The 14107-nt window shown below is 37.3% G+C and overlaps 1 protein-coding gene across 16 annotated transcripts in view; it reads right to left on the bottom strand.

The window, feature by feature from the left end:
• The window catches only part of RIMS2 (regulating synaptic membrane exocytosis 2), a gene marked incomplete at its 5' end in the record, with an annotated part of 447679 nt that overhangs the window by 367435 nt on the left and 66137 nt on the right, over positions 1-14107 (bottom strand). The gene's annotated exons all lie outside the window — the stretch shown is intronic.

Genomic DNA, 14107 nt, shown 5'->3' with positions numbered 1-14107 from the left:
CAGTGGACTAGGAGCACATTCATATTCAGCTACCAAGTTCATACTGCAACAATTCCTTCTGGCATGCTACTTTAGGGGAAAACTCCCCTAAAAATATTATTTGTGTTATAACATAGAGGAGTCATAGGATTTAAGAGGCAGCTCCCACCTTTCATCAAGCAAGGCAGGAGGCAGGAGGTAGGCCTCTTCTGTGCAGCAATGGGATGTCTCCTGCTCTCAGCCCCCGCTGGCCTTTTTCCAGAGACAAAGTGGGTTTAATTCATGCAATTTATGCCTCATCTTTCTAATCTACTGGCTGTTGTCACTTGAGTTCTCTTTTAAGTCCACACACTGCCCTCAGACCGTAGCAGTCCCTTGCAGGCTGCCAGGAGCTCTGGCCTGAGGCAGAGCAGAGAGGCCCCACTGCACCCCCGGCCCCACAGGAGGGACAGGGGGACACCATGGGAGGGATGTGGGGACACTGCCCAAGGGACATGGGGTCACCACGGGAGGGACATGGATACACCGCTGCCTGAGGGGTCAGGAGCAAGGGGCTTCCTCCAGGTCCATGAGCTCACTGCTGACTGCTCTGTGTTGAATGAGGCAGGACATGAGTCACTATTAAGAAAGAGCTGGATGAAGTTGAGAACAGAATTTCGTTCTGGAAATCTGGCACATTTCATCGTTTTACACTGACAGCACTATACAACGGGTAGCTGGCAGTCTGGCCCATGTCCATCAATAACACATGCAAACCCTGAGACCTTGCTTGCTGTTTAATTTTGCCAAACATTGTGTTCTTCATTTAATGCATATTATCTATGCTGAACTTCAAGTTTATTTTAGGTTGCATTTAGTTTTGTGGCTTCCTTTTAATCTACAGCCTTTGTTTTTATGATTATTTTCTTACCAGTCTCACTGATGCATAAAAAGCACAAGCCTTTTGCCAATTCCTAAGCCTCATGTACTGAAATAATTTCACTTTTGTTTCCTCTTGGGCACAAGCATCCATGCAAAGGTCACCGTAACTTTTGCCTCAATGTATAAACTTTTCAAGGTTACTTTACAGAAAAGTTTTCTAAAATCCTCGTTCTAGTATCGAACATTTTTTCTGTCAAAATAGTTCATTATTACATCATTTTCTGTTTCAAGAAAAGTATTACACATTTTGACAGCTGTTGGAAAAAATTAAACACAGAAAACAAAAGTCTGTTAAATAAACAGAGTACACACAGTATGCATTCTACTTACTGATAAGAACCACTTGAAATGAATATGCATACTTGAAACAAAACAAAAAAATAGAAAGTCCTTAAAGAAAAAACCTTTCTATAAAATCTAATAATTATTTCTCAACATCTAGCATATAAGGGTTTAAGCAAAAAAAAAAAAAAAAAGACAGGGTTTCTGTTTATAAACCCAAATAATTACATTGAACGATACAGTAAAAAATGTTTAAGTGGAAAACTTAGCAATGGGTATTTATATCTATGTGTATTTGGACAATGGCCTCAAATAGCACCATCACACGCCATCTCTTTGTCTTGATGCAAAATCTGTCTCCTTTTCCACACACAATGTTTCCAAACACTACAAGAATGCACTTTAACAACTGTTGTAGTTTTAGAGGAAAATGAGAGGCTGGTAGGAGTTTATACAAAGACTTGATACTGATGGAAAGTTGAGGTGGAAAACCTAAATGTAAGTTCTGGTCATTTTAATTTCCTGTGAGAATGAGTTCCCTGAATCACACTCATATCTGCTCGAGTTCATGAAGCTTGTATCACTAGTCAAGACTTGTGTACTATAAAGCTATATACAAGATAGCTGCATAGAGGGCATTTGAGTATCAATGCAACCATTTGTAGAAGCTGTCAAGGTCAAAAAGGTATTTGTTTTGTTTTCTGGAAAGGAGTTCAGTTAATTCTGCTTCTCCTTGGTCCCCCACACCCTTCTGGCAAAGAGAAATGCAGAATCAATCAAAGAGCAGGAATCCATGGGCCTCTCATGAACCATGAGCCAATGGTAAATAAGAAAAGCAAGTTCAGTCATCTGACTTCTGTTATTACAATGCAGAAGTTGTTTTCTTCTGTCCCCCAGAAATGCCTACAGAATTTGCAGTATTGTATCCCCCCCCACAAAATCCTTAATACTGACAAGAAGCTGCAAAGCCACTGCTGCCTTACAAAAGTTCGCTTCAACGTTTCTGAAATTTCCAAGGCTGAGTACCCAGGGTGCAGAAGGCAGACAGCAGCCACTCCTCAGTTCCTGGCTGTGGTTCCCTCAAAGTTTTCTCATTATTTTTTTTCCCACTGATTGAAGCCTGTGCCTCATTTCCGATTCCCAGGCACAGAGCACGGATGTGGCCAGAATCCAGACTTCAAAAAGGGGTTGTTCACTTTCAGTTCTGCCAAGTCCCTTCATTCAACCATTTTTTCAGTGCAGTGGCAGCAACCACCCGTTAACAGATACATCGCTCTTCCCTCTATGGTATCAAACACTTAAAGCTTTCTACTTTTACAACAGTGATAGCAAACCCAGCACTAATCACACCCACTTCTTACCGGAATGGATATTATTCTTACACATGTAATCCCATGTGTTAGGGACAACTGACCAGTGACCTCACATGTATTTTCAGCACTACATAAGGAAATGGGCAGCAAAACTTTGAGTTTATGCCTTCATACTGGCGTGTGGAGGCTATAAAGAAGTACATTTAAAAAGAAAACTATCTTCAGAAATGCAAAAGAGAGCTTTCCTTAATCGCAAACTGTCGGTTTTGCCAGTATATGGCTGAAATGAGAAAGGAGACCACATAAAACTCCTTTTCATAAAATCATGATTTTACTTTAAGTCCAACAGATATAAAAAAAATCTTAAGCAATGGAAGACTCAATCCCGATTTCATAAAAGAAACTCTCATCAAATTCTGTTTAAAATGAATAAGTTATCATACAGAGGCTGATAACACAACTACAGTTTCAATGTCACTCGTAATTCAGAGTTTTGAGCTTTTGTACCAGTGAAAATGAAATCCCGTCAGAAACTAGATGCCAGCAGTGATCTCTACAAACATTCACTTAACCCACAGTCTTTTAACTTTCTGTCAAAATGAATTTTCCACTGTCTCATTAAGCTGAAATACAATGTTAACTGTCTGGTTTCCTTAAATGAATAATCATTAACTATTTTCTACTGTCAGTAGGCTTAACTTCAGAGCTAACTACCTCAACTATATGTCTAAGCTTCAGCTTTACCCAAAACAAATTCTATTGAAAAATATTTTAGAGAATGAAAATTGAAAGAAGTTTAAAAACACAACTGTGCAGTAAAATGCTACTTTTTGATCTATGCTGGTGGGAACTTAGTATAGGCCACTCTTAGAAGTAAAAGATATGGACAGGAGGAGGTCTTCAAGCTGTTCCAGATCCATTTTCTCCCCTCGTCCTTTATTAGGGCTTTTTGCAAAGACCACCAGTTTGCACTATTCCACATTCTCTGTTTATTTGACTTCCCCCACCAAACAGCAAATATTGCTCATTGCGCTGTTCTGATGTCATAATGAATTAGTCTTGTATGATCATAAATGTGCTTGCAACTACAGACAAAGTCATATTGAATCTAGTTTATTTATTAAGACACTCAAAAAAAAAAAAAAAAAAAAAAAGCAAAAATGAGGGGGGGTAAAAAACAACTCCATTTTAACAAATGGGTAGGATAAGACTGAATAGACTGAAAGTCTAACTGTAACTGTAAGATCATAAGGATTACCTTAGTTGTCCTTTTTTTTTTTCCTTTTATATATACGTATATATAAAATATATATAAATACATATATATACTTATATATATACTTATATATATATACTTATATATATATACTTATATATTATACTTATATATATACTGCTCAGTATTGAATAAAACTGCGTCCTTTGTTTAATAACTTTGTTTATGAGCAGCAGTGAGGCTGCTCTTTCCTGGCAAGGCAGCAGTGAACAACAGCATTCTAGGTACAATAGTCTTGCACAGGGCTACAAGAAAAAGTAAACACAGAGAAGATTAACATATGGCCAACTAAAGGCTGATCCAATTAATCTTACGATATTTCTACGTGGGTTTAATGACAGCAAGATAAAGCCAGACAATATGCACATAAAGGAAAAAAGAAAGGTTGTGTCCGTTCCTCCCAGGTTTCCTTAAAAAACACTGATACTTGTTTCTTCCTTTCCTGTAGCAGACAGTTCAAGCTAATTGCAAGACTGAATTGGGAAGTGGTATCTTTGTGACTGCCTTTTTATTTGTTAAAATTAATCTATAACCAAATTTTTGAATGTATTTTCCCAATTTGTACTATATAAAAAGCTATAAAGTCCCAATTAAGGTTTAAAGAGGCAGAATGTAGTAACACATCCAGCTCCATTCTAGTTAAATTTTTCATTCTTTCTCCCTTAAAACATCTTCATTATTCTTCTAATTAATTTTGCCAGCAACTTCTGTACCTTCTCCACCTATACTGGAAATATCACTAGGACTGCTTTTTTAATGCACCAAGGAGGTAAAGTAAATCCACATTGTTATATAGTACAGAGGTAGTTTTCCAAATACTCTTTTTCCCACTATGTGACAAGGCTGGCCCTTCCCAGGTAATTTTAGGTGTCCTTCAAAGTAAGATTAACCATACCAGTTTAACAGACAAAGGTGATCTTCCAGTGCCTGACTAATAATAGGAATCTCTCCCTCCAAGTTCATTCCACAACTGCATTGCCTCAATTAAAAATACTTTATCTCCAGCTCCTTGGGCTTTGTCCCTGTGTTTGCATTCCCCACTATCCCAAAGGAGCAGCTCTGGTAAAGTGCTGAAGCTGTAAGTACTAATCCCCAGCTGACAGGGAAGATCAGGAGCCAGTAGTTGGACTTTGAGTAAAAGCAGGCTGCCAGGAAGTGTGTGTGGCAGAGCACAGAACAGGCTCTTTAAAGATGGGCATTTGTACTGTCATTTAATTTATATTCCAGCCCAGTAAAAGAAAACTCAATTAGAGATTACAGATATACAGACAATTATGATCAAATGTTGGTTTTTTGGTTGTTGTTTGAATGTTGTTTTTTTTTTAAACTAGTTTGTTATGAAGCAAGGTGTAAGCAGCTACCCATATGTACATGCCATACATATCCAGATACTTTCAACTTCTTTTGATCAATTTCAAACAAATCCAATGGGAAAGAACAATTGCCTGAAAGAAATTCTGGTTACAAATCTGGAAAAACAGCCATGCTGATAGAAGAGCACTTTTGGAACTGTTTAGTCAAGGGGTAAAAATGCATCATGAGCTCAAGCTTTACTGAATATTGGAAAGCATACAGGATTTCTCATTTGAGAGGCCTGATAGGTGACACTATTTGAATCTCCAGCTATACTGATAGCATAGTAACATCACATATTGCAGCTGATAAGCACCTTGGACAAGCGGTAGTGGAGGTCTCAGTAGCAATGCACAGGAGCAATGGGTCTTTCAGCATTCAGTCTCCTACTGATGCTATGAGGTTTATGCAAAAACTAAGACTTAATTAGATATTTTCCATGCAAAGCTGACACATCTGTGCAGGCATATACAGACTTTTATCCCCTATGCAACAATTCTCACCTGAAATTTAGATCACCAAGTACACTTGGCTGAGGCTCTCAGAAGAATAGTCCTTTTACAGTCTATTTTTATACCATCACTCTACATTTTACATTTAAAAACCATGCAGATTTTTGTAACTGTTGTTGCATTTTTCTTCCTGATTCGCTCAAATGAAATGTTTTGTAACAGAGACCTCATATCAGTCTAAAATTATTAGAAATAGTGCTGCATGTTGGCTATTTTTGATTTTTTTCTGATACTTTGTGTTAGGTAACCAAATAAACATCAGCTGTAAACAACCTTGTCCACATCTATATAACTTTTTAAATCTCATCTCCTGTCACTGAATTAACTTGGCAGTCATCACAAATTTCACTTTAAATAAAAGGACTGAATATCAGATGCATTATTAGACTTTAATTTTTTAAAGAACAGCCTCATTATTAAAAATTACACAAAATACCATTCTATTCAAATAATTCACCCACAAAAAAAGTTTCCCAATTTATTTTACATTTGTCTTGTTTTCATAAATCATGCTGTTATTTACTTTATACATTTCCTTTTAAGGGATGCAAGGTTTATCAAACGTACCTTAAAAATGCTAATTCAGTGGCTGACTATTAAGCGCACTACAACATTATTACATTTATAAAGGGCATCTTCAGCAGAGATAATATTTCTCACAGTCACTCAGGTTACTTTATTTGCATCATCAGTTAACTTACAAAAAGAAGCCATTAACTTCATGCCCATAGTTTTAAAAATGCCCAAAAAAGCAAATTTACTGTGTTGAACTTTTATGTGATCCTTACTATGAAAGGCAAAATTATTTTTTCATTAGATGATTACACTCACAACCCAAATAAATACATGCCAAATAATAGGTCAGACTGTCTTGGCTCCGAAATGTAACACCTCCTGACATTACAGTATCATGATTAGAGTGAGTTCATTCCACATTGTTTACAACATTCATGAGCAGCTTCAATTATTAAGCAGCCCCTATCTTCTTACCTCTGCAACAGGATTGTTCCTATCTTGACATTTTTCCTTTTTTAATGAACAGGAAATAATTTTGAGCAATATTAAGAAAGTTAGTATAGGCAAGTCTCAGTTGTGTTTGCTACAGTGTTAGCTCATCATCATCTATGTAGACTACACCAATGTGATTGATGATGAATTATCACCACCATAGATATTGTAATAGGTGGTAGTAATTAATTATGGCAGATCTGGGTTTTGTATGGTTTATGAGTATCAGTATTCTTACTGTAAAAGGACCACCAGTGGAGCCACCGTGCTAGCAGCACTACAAGGGGAGATCCTGTTGAAATACCTCTCCCATTTTCAGGAGACTGTCGTTTTCCATATTGTTCATGTTTTAAAAGTAACAGGAAATAGGGCCAAAACACATCAATTACCTTTGTCAGGTTAGTTTCTTCTAGAAACAAAGTGAAGAAATGGTTCCTAACACTGAAATTCAAATATAAAAATAATTACGATTTTTCAGGTGCAAGTAGCTCACAAAAGGAGAGGGATGCTCTCGCCTGGAGGACGAGATGTGTGAATGTGTGAACATTATGACTGTGTGAACATGGCGTGTAACAATTTTCCCCATATTAATTGTATCTAAAGCCAGGCTGCCATACCTTCCCTTTAGTCAAAAAGTTCACTAAGCACAACGCTTTACTGAATTGAAGCATAATGATGATTAGGTTAACACAGTATTTCTCCATTTTAGGTAAACAGTATTTGATAATAACTGAAAAGAGATTTGTGTCCCAAAAACAGTATAAACAGTAGTTAATCTAACACTATTCCTAAAAGACAATGTTTGACTTTTCTAAATAATCAGAGCTGTGCAAAACCAACCCCTCCCCCCCCAAAAATAGCTTATTAATTAATCATTAAGGTCTGAGCCCTACTGGGCATAAACAAGGGCTGTAAGACAGCAGTACTGGGCCACCAGTAGCCCTGCTGATCGTGCTTTGCTGTTCATAACCCAGTGGAGGGGAAGTGTGGGGTAAGAGCAGGCCCTGTAAACCAGCAGGAGCAAGAAGGACACCGTGACACTCACAGGCCAGGAACTAGCCCAGAGACTGCTCTGTGAAATTCGCTTTTCCTGTAACACTTGAACACTATTCCCTGCCAAGATTGTGATCTCAGTTCATTAAAGCCTTTTCCTGGAGTACTTCTGTTTGGAAAAACAGTAAATAGAAGCAGATTCCACTCACATTTGTTTTAGCATAATTGCACTTAAGTCAAACAAGCCCTAGTTCTGTTCTTCATCAATCTGCTTCCTGTGTAACTGCTCTCATATTCGAGCACTGTATTTCTCCATATTGTTGAGCAGGGCTCATAAGTTACTACATAGACTGCTGTGTCATATACGTGATCCTGTAAGTTTCTGAGATATCATTTTGTTTAAATAGTATGATGTACAGGTCTGAACCGATCAGTTCATCCAGCTCAGATGCTCACTGCACATCACACTCAGCAGGCTCTTACTCCATCTTGTTGCTCTCCCTTTGCCCCTTCCCTGAGGGATCTTCAACTGCTGTGGTATTTCAACAAATCTACTATCATAAATTAAAGACACCGTTGATAATCTGCAATATATTTTGCAGGAAAATTATCAATTATCTTCCTACAGCAAAACATAGACACTTCAGGTGGAATTGTCAAAGTCCACATGTCTGAAAGTAATCACCACTCTTATTTTAGATAAGCCTTTTGCATCCAGGATTGACCAGGTCCATGGACATTAACATTCTAAGGCCCAGTATCAACACTGATAAATGTCCATTTCTTCTTTGTGCTAATGTTAACTGGCCCCTTACAAAACAGATCTTTGTAACTACATTTCCAGCATTGAAAGCAGCATCCTTCTTTAAATACAGGCACCCAAAATAAGTCGATTATATATACATCTCCCTTTCGTCTTTCTGTTGGCAGAGAGGCAAAGGCACTGCCTATGATATAATGGCCAATACTTGAACAAATCACCATCTAAAAAGCTGAGCAGAGCAGACAAAAGTTTTCATCCTGGGATTATCGTGACTCATCAGTACATGTTTAACCAAAGAAAGAGTATTTATTTAGTGTACATAGGTAATTAATATTGACAGAGTTAAGGAGTATACACACTGGAGTCATAAATTCAATAGTAAACCTTTTAGAGAATAGTTTCCAAGAGTACAGATAGCAGAACGTTTTCTTTAAAGATTCATTAAGGGTAATATAAAGAGAAGAATGCAGTGCCATCATTATGTATGATGAGACATGGCTGGAATATATTTGTTAACTAAAATACACATTCAGTGTTGAAATAGACAACAGTCTGCTGTTTCAGAGGTCATTTGTTAATCAGATTTTTGTCATACAAATGTTAGTGGTTTTCACCCTGTTGGTGAACACCGTAGTACAAACAAGAAAACGTGTTTTGCCTTTATGCCTAAGGGCATAACTGGGAGATGGGGGGTCCCCAACTGTTCCAAAACTGCTTTCTGACACGGTTCTGTATCCACAGGCAAAGCAGACCTGTGCTGGGCAGGCTGTGCTCCTGCTGACAGCACTCAAGTTGTCTTTCCGCTGAATATCCTTGCACTGAATCAAGAACATCCCCTTCCTAAAACAAAACTATCATATTCAGCTGTGGAAGCACAGGATACACAAATGGATGTAAAGCTTACTAAAGGTTAAGAAGGAGTGACATGTGGAAGGCACAACTGGAATTACTGGCAAGTTGAAATCACAGAATCATGACTGTGACAGACCAAAATTCCCAATAGCGTACAATAAAAACTGGATTTTTGTTTCTGTGAGATGGCTTTTTTGCCCTATGACAATCTTCACCGTCTGTTAATGTTATTCATAGATGAGACTTTGTACCCAGTAGTACTCATCCTCACCCCAGGCTTCTGATCGACTCACCCTGGCACCATCTGTCTATGTTTGTTCTGAGTCCAAGATACTCCAGGAGCCACATCACTATGAATTTACTTCAACTTTCTCTCTATACAGATCATAATCAGAAAAAAACATCTTTAGGAAGAGATAAGTGAATTTCCTTCTTCTGTAAAATCAATAGTACTGTTACTATGATCACAGAAGGCCAGCCAAGAGAGCACATGCAAAAGCAAATGGGGATGATTATACTGAAAAATTAGAAAGATCCACTCGTCTACAAAATAAAGGGCTGTTTGCTGATTTCATTGATACAAATGTTTGGAGGACTGTGCTCTTTTTAGACCGTACCTGAGATATTCTGGATACCCATTCAGTGAACCTCAAATCTGTAGAAGCAGACTGGAGCAAGAACTATCATCATGACACAAGCTGTGCCTGGTGATGAAGGATAACCGTCTCACTCAGGATGTCTTTCCTGGGCAAATGTGGCAGAGCTTTACATCTTACAGTCAAGCCTTTCTAAACCACTCCATTCTTTTCCTGCCGTAAATAAGGGAGGACAAATTGACACTTCTTTCCTCTAGTCTAACTGCCCCTCCAGACCTTTCTGAATAAGGAACAAATACTTCATTTTATTTATATCTAACAAACTGGCCAAACACATAAAAGCATAGAACAAACCCTTCCAAAGCCAAACACAATGCTGGTTCACAGCTATCGGTTACACAGAAGTGGTATTGAAAGGAGTTGTTAGTTTAGAAGCACATCACCAACATTTGAACTTTCTCCAGGAAAGCTCTGCAGCTGGGAACCCTAATTGCATTTCCAGCATGCCTAATTGTGTTTCCTGACTCCAGGGGACAGGAATTCCCCAGATACTGATGACTGACAGGCCTGGTTCTGCTTTCAACCTGCAAGTAAGCAAAAATACCCAGTTATGTGAAACTTAGCATGAAAATCAACCACTGCTTCCCCTGGTATCATCAGCAGCTGGAAGTGCTCAATGCTTCACAGTAGCACTCAGCACTACCTGCACCCGGGTCATTTGCAGAAGTCATTTGCACAGCTACAAAGTGTCCTCAGTACTTGCATTCAGTAGCAAACATTAAGATGCAGGGCTTAAACCACACAGCCAGCCTTTGTGAAGCACCAAACATCTTCCAGTACCAACAAAACCAGGTGGAGTTAAAGGGTATCCAACATTTCTAGTGCTACTGTCGCTAACTTAGAGTGTTTTAAAACCTACTTGCTTGTTCTGAAATTGTTCATTGGTTCATGAACCTGATTCTTTTTCAGAATTTTATGCAACCTTTTGAGGACAGTTACACAGTTATGATGTTAGAATTGATTCATCCATGACCATTAAATCTTTCTCTTCTACTGAATATTTAACCAACATCGTTCATGGTGTGCTTTTCACGTCTTAAGATCAATCATACATGATAGAAAGAGCAAATAGTGTCTATTGCTTTAAGAACAAGCTGCACCTTTGGTGCAAAAAAAAAAAAAAAAATTATTCAGAATCCTTTATACCTCAAATTAGCATTCATTAAAACTACCCTTTTGAAAGCCTTTTTGTCATACCAATCACTGCTTATTTAACAGGACTGATAAAATTGATAATTGTAAAACTTCATTATAGACAGATTATAAACCTTGTCCTGATTTAAGTCATTATTGAAAATACTATAACCATTGCTATCTGGTCTTGTAGCAGGATCAAAAGTTCTTAACCAACTTATCGTTATGCCTTCAGATCATACACCAAACACAGTCCGGATGTACCATGCAGCTCTCTCCTCTAAGCTTCAGGCTGTGATTCTGTCTATGCAGAGATGCTCTGCAACTGCTGAGCTCCCAAACTTTCCTTCAGTATCAGGCACTGTAAGTACAAGCTCCATATGATAATTTTTGTGTTCTAAATTCCCAATGGGAATAATGAATCAGCAAACAAAAACTTGATAGAGGACAAAGAATAACTTAAGGCATGCTATGTGATGTAGATAATATAAATCCCACTGAAATTCAGGCTTTGGTATTTGTTATGTTCACAATGAGAACCATGAACCTGGCCACTATTCATCAGAGATTCCTGTCTTCTTTATTTTCTGCCCAAGTATCAAATCACAAATTCTCCCAGCATGAAGAGAGATCCAAGAGTAGCAAAAAGCTTACAGCATTTTGTGTCAACCTGTAAGTAAAACGTATGAAGCACAAGGCATTCCCTTGTTCTTTTCTTGTGCTCAGTCTCTGCCAAGTTGTCTCCAGGAATTTGACCAAAAGATTATTTTAAGAAAATAGCAGCTTTATAAGAAAGCTAAGAATATGTTTATTATGACATTATTTTATTAGTTAAGAAATAGTTAACAAAAAGAGTTAATTTTCTACCTGTAGATTTTCCTCAAATTTGAGACTAATAAAGATGTATATCATGAATCTTTATTTAAACATTAATGAAAAATACTCTCTATTATCAGTAGCTATAAGTGCATTGAATACTCACTCCTGAATAGAACTCCAGATGCTTCTATAGCATAGATCTGTATTTTCAACAGTTAATAGGTGCCTATATTTCTATATATCCTCTTCACTGAAATTGAGTCTGCCTTTTGTGAAATCGAAGCCTTTTTAAATATTTCCAGAGAGTTTTAGTCAGACTATGTCAGCAAAAACAGCCACTCTTTTACCACCCCTGACAGATACAAAAGAGGACATAAAAGAGTAGGTATCTGTAATGGACTGAAAATTGCATGGGAACACAGAAGCATATTAGAGGAGGAAAATAAAAATGTAAGTGATGGATATTTACTCCTTTCAAATGCACGAGGGAATTTGCTCACTTAGCATCAGAGACAAGCAGGACAGGCCATACACTGATGGCCACATTTAAACATGTTGTTACACATATAGATGATCATTTGCAGTCTAAAATGGTCATGAACATTTGGGAAAGTGATGTTCCAATTTTATTTGGCAAGTCAAAAACATTTTGTTCTGTTTTGGGATCATGATAAAAACAGATGTCTTGGAACTAGCAATATTCCAAGTATAATAAGCTTCACACCACTTCTACCACAAAATATAGTTTTCTGTGTCATTTTAAAGGAAAAAGAATTTAAATTATTAAGAATAATGCTTATCCAGTAGAGTGCAGCAGCTGAGATACAACCCTGTCTAGAAGGTTTGACCTTCCTAAGATTTAATACACATCACAGAAACTGAACTTGCTGTACGGCCTTTACCATCAGTTCTTTAGCGCACAAAATGGAGAAATCTTTGAAAAAAAAAAAATGAAAATATACATGATAGTTACACTCTGTGCCAAAATAACTGGATAGCTTCCACATCTTGCAAGAATCCCTTTTGCCACTGTCACGAAGGCAGGTGCCATTGGAGACTGGGCTCGGTGACTCAGCTGCATGCTTAACATGCTTCCCTCTTATTATAGTGAGATTACCACTTCTGTCTTGTTTCAGTCAAGCTTAAGCCAGCATTTTCTAAATCTATTTGCTTATCTCATTCAGACAACCTGTCATCCCTCTAGGGGTACTGTCCGTTTCTTTTGGAAAGCAGCTCAAAGCAGGATGTTGTCAGCATATTAGTAGCACCACAGCCCATGAGATCCAAAAACTCTGAGAAATTCCAAAAAATGTAAGAGAAAATCTTCTCACATAAAGCTTTCTGGAGCTGCTTTACTGATGTTACGAAATACTGCAGTCTGTGCGGCCTAGGTAGCAATGGGTTTATTTAAACCTCATGCATATACATATAGAAACATTATGTTCTTAGTCATACTATTTTTATTATTATTATTATTATTATTATGCAGAACACAAAATAGCTTGAGATTTTAGTATACTAAATAGCTAACATAGCTTCATTTCAGCTCTACCTTATTTGAAAGTACAATTACTTTCCTTTCTTATCATTTTTCTATTATCTTATTAGTGTGAAGTATATACATTGGGATTATCCCATTTGGGGGGAGGAGGGGTGTTACTTTTTCTTTGCCCATAATGCTAACTGCTGACCAGTTAAATATTTTTGGTTTTGTTCTTCTCTTTCTATTTGCAAGACTATTTCTCTTTTTAATCCCAGATCCTCAGGAATTCCTCATTATAACACACCACCTAGCATTTATTTAAAGATTACCTTTTTTTTCTTCCATGAATAGGTATTTTCCCAAACAATAGGTTCCTCACGTTGTCCCTGAGTGTTTTTTAATTCCTCAATTAATAAGATTTTATATATCAAAAATGTGAAATCTCGTATCTTTATCGTGGGTTTTGTTTGCAGAATTACATTCTGTGTATGTGTTAAAACTAAAACGGGCAAATTGGAATCAAAGTTAAGTCCAGAAATATGTTTCTTATGATCACATCTATCTGTCCCCAAAATGTTCAACTCTGCCTTCTGATAAAACCAAAACTCACCATATTCATTACTACTATCTTGGCATCACTAATAATGTGAACAATACAACCAACATAAATAAGGCTTTCTTGCATTAAATATTAGGAGGAAAAAAACTGACTAAGGTCTAGGGCATCTTTACAAGTCAGTCAACCGTAACTTTATGCTAAAAG

This window comes from Aythya marila (genome assembly GCF_965140915.1).
Source record: "Aythya marila genome assembly, chromosome: 2".
Taxonomy (NCBI): Eukaryota; Metazoa; Chordata; class Aves; order Anseriformes; family Anatidae; genus Aythya; species Aythya marila.
Note: the sequence above shows the minus strand (reverse complement) of the source record. Positions and strands in the feature narration are given on the sequence as shown.